Here is a 6,154-nt window from a genome sequence, read left to right on the forward strand (position 1 = left end):
TACTAGTTCTGGCTTTTGTGCCTCTCCTCTCGGGGTGGCCCTGGCTGACGCCGAAAGGAAACTCTCCCGGCCCCCGGGCCCCTTGACTTGCCCGCCCCCCGCCGTCCCTTCTCCCCTGCAGCCGGCGGCAGGGCCCCCCATCCCCCTCCGCCCTGCCCAGGTCGGCTCGGCTCGCGCGGGGATCCTGGCCTCGGCCCCGGGGAGGGGGAGAGCGGGTGTACATCCGAGCACGCTCGCGGTGCGGAGCCACAAGTGGGGAAGCTTTCCCACACCTCCTCTAGCTGAGTCGTGAAAATTGCTTTACAAGAAGCAAAAACAAACAAACGAAACAAAACCCTGCAAACTTAGCCCTCGTTTCAAGCCGTCTACTTTGCCGTTTTAGTCATTTTCAGTGGGGTTTTATGCAAGTAATCGTTCGCTATCGCTTGTGCCGCTGAATTCCAAGGTAGTGTGATAGAAAAGTTGCATGTTGGTAGCGACTCATTTCTTTAAAAATTGGCTGAATGTGCTGCTAATGCATAGCAGTACCAGAAAATTTGATTTTTGTTCATGAATCAGCAGGACATTGGTCTCTCTTTTGATTATAGATGAATATCATTAAATATAACTAATGATGAATATCATCCATGCCTCAGCAAACCTGGGAGGAAATATAAGCATGATTAAAATTTAGCTTCAGAATTATTGTGCATTTTAAAAGTTGTATTTGTTGTATAGTATGGACCTCTGTGAAAGGAAACTGAAAAGTACACAGAAAAAAAAGTCTGAAAAAAAGTCTTAAAAGTTGTTCACAGGTGAATTTATACCTGAATTTATCTCAATAAAGCTGTTAGTTACATAAAGGTTCGAGTAAATTGATCTTAATCCCTGTAAGTGTGCAATATACAAGACTCATCTGAACACAAAAATCTACATTGGCAACAGAAAAGTTGGCTCTTTAGGTGATTCTGTTGGTTTTTATATCTCAATAGTGTATGCAGAGTTGATGCCATTTGTTGTGTATTATTCATCAGACTGACCACTGTTGTCTTTTACTTGAATTTATTAATAAAACACTACCATTGTTGCTACCACGATTGAAATGCAACTCAGTTCTCAAATATTTAATCACAGTGAATTGCAAAATGTAGATTGAAATGGAATCACCAGAGACGTTAGTGGGAGTAACAATAGGCAGTAATTAGAAAAGAAGCAAACTTTTCAGTCCTACTGCCTCGGGATGCCAGTGTTTCCTTAATTTATCAAAAAAGGACAATAAGCAAGGTCACTGTGCAGTAGGGGCTAGTGAGAAATGGAGGCTGATTGACTTTCCCAGGAGACACTTGAATGGATGATCAAGACCTCAGCTTCTAAGTCTGGCAGAGCTGCACCAGAATCACACACAGCTTTGATGGGTCATATAGCTATGTGACTGTAAGTAAGTTTCTCAGGGGCAGGGGGGAAAAAATAACAAGTTTCTCAGTGGTAACCTCAGTTTCTATTTTTGTAAAAGGGGGATGGATGGGTTCAATATTAACTCCGCCAAATGCTTATGATGATTATATGAAACAATGCACAAAACCCACTTGAGGCCTGGTCTGGGTAATACATATTTTATAAACTAGATATTGCATTAAGCTCTTTTGTATATATCATGTCCTTTAATGTTAACAACAATCCCATAAGGTCAGTATTATCATCATCCCCTCCTTACCAATGAGGGAACTGAGTTTTCTCATGTGTAACTAGTAAAGTACTTTCCCAAAGTCACAGCTACTATGAAACCGAGCTGGAAATCCGGCTACTTAAATCTCTGTGACTTTAAATCATGGACCCTTAATCCCTAAATGAAATTAATAATGATAACATTAATAATATAGTAACAACTTCAGTGTAGAGATGCTAATGGACAGATATACTATTAAAATGTCCATGCTTGACTAAATTCCAAGCACCTCTTGGCAGTGGACATCCATTCTCTTCTTGGCTGTCTACCATGGAACCCTTCTTTCTATTATCAACTCAGTCTCCTTTGGCGAAAATCTTGTCCTACCTATACCCAGCACAGCTAAGATATATGCCCATGGCTTGCCTAATTAGACTCTTGTCTAGACTCTTACCCTTGATCAAGTGATGAAGTCATGGAGAGCTAGTGGGAGAAGAATGGGATCACATTCACTCTAACAGGATATCTGTACCAAATTGATCCTGGTGCCAGTCCCCAAATTCTTCCAATAAATCCCTGTGTTACTCAAGATAACCAGTTTCTATTGTTTACAACAACAAACACTGTCGGATAGACCTACTTGCTAAAAGATGATAATGGCATTCTCAACATCCTCATTTTACAGATGCAAAAACAGTCCACCATGTTCATTTTATGGAGGAGGAAGCAGACGAAGTTCAAATGAATTGTCCAAGGTGACAAAGTTAAAAGTGGGTCATTTTCCAATTTCAAGTCTTGTTTGATTTCTAATATTAAACATCTTCCCTTCTTCCAAGAAGAGAAAAGAAAGAAGCCTACATTTGAGAAAATTGGGTGGAAATAGGGTGGGATTCGGTGTGCAGCCTTTCAACCTAGTCCTGATGTTTCAAGTACAGTCATATGTTGCTTAATGAGGATATGTTCTGAGAAATATGTCATTAGGTGATTGTATTCTTGTGTGAACATTGTGGAGTGTATGTATATAAACCTGGTTGGTGTAGCCTACTGTACACCCTTGTAGGCTATATGGTATAGCCTTTGACTACTAGGTTACAAATCTATACATCATGTTACTGTACTGAACACCATAAACAATTGTAATACAATGGTATTTGTATATCTAAACATAAAAAAGGTTTAGTAAAAATACAGTATTGTAATCTTATGAGACCACTGCCATGTATGTCGTTGACTGAAATGTCATTTCTCTTATCCAGTACATGACTGGATTCTTGTGCATTCTTGGTGCTAAAACCACCCTCTAAGCCCTGAAACTGCAAAGTTAGCAAAATCCAACACCCCCCACTTTCCTCTCTCCTTCCCATGCCCTTCTGTTTCTCCTGCTTTCCTGTCTTTGTGGTTCAAGTGCTGTTCTTCATTCATTCAAAGTTCCTTTGTGTGGCACTTGTTCTGGGTGAAATATTGTCCTCCAAAGATTCATGTCCTTCCCAGAACCTCAGAATGGGATTTTGTTGGAAGTAGGGGTCATCACAGCTATAGTTAGTTAAGTTAACATGAGGTCATACCAGAGTAGAATGGGCCTTTAATCCAATCTGATTGGTGTCTTAATAAGAGGAGACACAGAAACAGACATGCACAGAGGGGAGATGATATAAAACACAGAGAGAATGCCGTGAGGGCAGAGACTGGAGTGGTGCATCTGTAAGCCAAGAAACACCGGGATTGCTGCCAACACCAGAAGCTAGGAAGAAAAAAGAAAGGATTCTCTTGAGAGCCTTCAAAGAGAGAGCATGGCCCTGCTGGCACCTGGATATTCTACTTCTAACCTCCAGAACTATGAAACAATACACTTTTTTGTGTGTTAAGCCACCTAGTTTAAAGTACCTCACTGTGGCAGCTCTAGAAAACTAACATGGTGCTCCTAGGCCTGCCCACCTCTGGGTTCCTGTCCTCTGTAATGAACTCACTGCAGTGTTCTTCTTTCTTAGTCTGTTTTCTGCTGCTATAACAGAATACCCGAGACTGAGTAATTTATAAAGGAGAGACTTATTTCATTCACGATTTTGGAGGTTGAGAGGTCCAAGATGGGGCAGCTGCATCTGGTTAGCTTCTGGTGAGGGCTTCATGCTACATCGGTATAACACGGTGGAGAAGTAGAAGGAGAAGCCAGTGTATGAGAAAGAGACTCAACATTAAAGGCAGCCTCCGTTTATCACTAATCCGGTGCCGCCAGAGAGAGAACTCACTCTCCCAACAAACTGTATTCAAACCATGGCACCTTTTAATCAAAGATCCTCTTTGGAGAATTTCCTAATGATTGAGTGAGCAAAGATCCCAGTTTGTCCAGTACAATACCAGGTTACAACTGTTGTTCTGGCACAATTGTTAATTGTGTCACCCTTCATCTCAAAATCATCCCAGTTCCGATAACAAATTCTATGTTCACCCTAACTTCCATCTAAAGGGTACAATTGTTACACAGTGACCTTGGATTCAAAGCTCTCACTTCACCTCACAGTTCACTGCTTCTTTATGTTACATTTGCCAGGCCATGTTGGTAACTCAGTCTTTTTGTTTTTTGTGTTTTTTTGAGTTAGAGTCTCACTCTGTCGCCCAGACTGGAGTGCAGTGGCCGCTCCCAGCCACTGCAGTGTCGACCTGCTGGGCTCCAGCGATCCTTCCACTTCAGCCTTCCGAGTAGCTGGAACTACAGGTGCGCGCTACCACACCCGGCTAATTTTTTATTTATTGTAGAGATGAGGTCTCGCCAAGTTGCCCAGGCAGGTCTCGAACCTGCGGGCTCAGGCAATCCACTCACCTCAGCCTCCCAAGGCACGGAATTACAGGCTGAGCCACCGTCTCTAGATAGACTCAGCCATGTACCTTACCTCAAGCTTCCTTGTCTGCCTTGAATTTTCTTCCTTCTCCCCACTCTCTTATTTTTTCTATATGTTGAAAATCTTTTTTTTGTTGTTTTTTTTTTGGTTTTTTTTTTTTTTGAGTTGGAGTCTCACTCTGTCACCCAGACTGGAGTGCAGTGGCCGCTCCCGACCACCGCAGCCTTGACCTGCTGGGCTCCAGCGATCCTTCCGCCTCAGCCTTCTGAGTAGCCGGAATTACAGGCATGCGCTACCACGCCCGGCTGATTTTTTGATTTATTCTGGAGATAATGTCTCACTGCCCAGGCGGGTCTTGAACCCGCGGGCTCAGGCAATCCACTCACCTCAGCCTCCCAAAGGCGCGGGATTACAGGCTGAGCCACCGTCTCTAGATAGACTCAGCCATGTGCCTTACCTCAAGCTTCCTTGTCTGCCTTGAATTTTCTTCCTTCTCCCCACTCTCTTATTTTTTCTATATGTTGAAAATCTTACTCAACATCATTCAAGGCCCCAACAAAAATGATATAATTCTATTTAGGAACCTCACTTTGGCTCATCTCCTTTAGAGTATGCTTCGCACTCTACCCTGAGTTGCAGTATTTCTTATCTCTCCTCCTTCGAATGCAGATGCTTTGTCTTTTTTGTCGATATATCATGTGTACTAGTGCCTTGAATAATGATTTTTCGCACAATAGGTAGTCAATAAATGTTAGATGAGTAAATATAAATAATACACCATTCCACTCTCCATCTACTTGAGAATATCCCTTTGAGAAATGGAATTTAAAATCTTTTTAAAGGTCCACTTCAAGATATAAGGGTGGCTGATTTGTCCTTTAGGAAGTGACAAATACTCACTTTCCAGAACATAGCTATTATTATTATTTTTTGAGATGGAGTCTCACTCTGTCGCCCAGACTGGAGTGTAGTGGCCGCTCCCGGCCACCGCAACCTGGACCTGCTGGGCTCATGCGATCCTTCCCCCCCTCAGCCTTCCAAGTAGCTGGAACTACAGGCACGCACTACCATGCCTGGCTAATTTTTGTTTTATTGTATAGATGAGGTCTCGCCAAGTTGCCCAGGCAGGTCTCGAACCCGCGGGCTCAGGCAATCCACTCACCTCAGCCTCCCAAAGGCGCGGGATTACAGGATGAGCCACCGAGCCCGGCTAGACCATAGTTATTGAAGGAAAGTGTGCTGTTTTGATCAGCAGCTAGATTCAGCTAGGTGGCAACATGCTAAAATAAAAGGAATGTCTACCACCCAGAACAATGATCTCTGAGGATTTTTAACAACTGGCAGAAAATATGTAGCACTGTTTGTGTGGGTCTCTGTTTGTCTACTTAGAAAAGTAAACAAAGGTATTCAGCAAAATATTGTTCCTACATAAAAGTCTCTGGTACATCTAGCTCAGCTAAATTATAGTCTCTTTTTCAGATCAATGACTCCTATTTGTAGATCATTAAAAGAACACTTAGCTCTTGCCTGCCTTCTCTACTTCTAGGATTCAGGGTTACCTTTGACTACCCAATCTTTCACTGTGTAAGGTAACCCTACTGATCTAGAGCAAAAATATAGCAAACACTCATTATTATGTGGAGTCAATGACATGCATTTGCCACTTCGGAAA

Source organism: Carlito syrichta, unplaced genomic scaffold, assembly GCF_000164805.1.
Source record: "Carlito syrichta isolate Samal-C Ts95f unplaced genomic scaffold, Tarsius_syrichta-2.0.1 Scaffold303339, whole genome shotgun sequence".
NCBI lineage: Eukaryota > Metazoa > Chordata > Mammalia > Primates > Tarsiidae > Carlito > Carlito syrichta.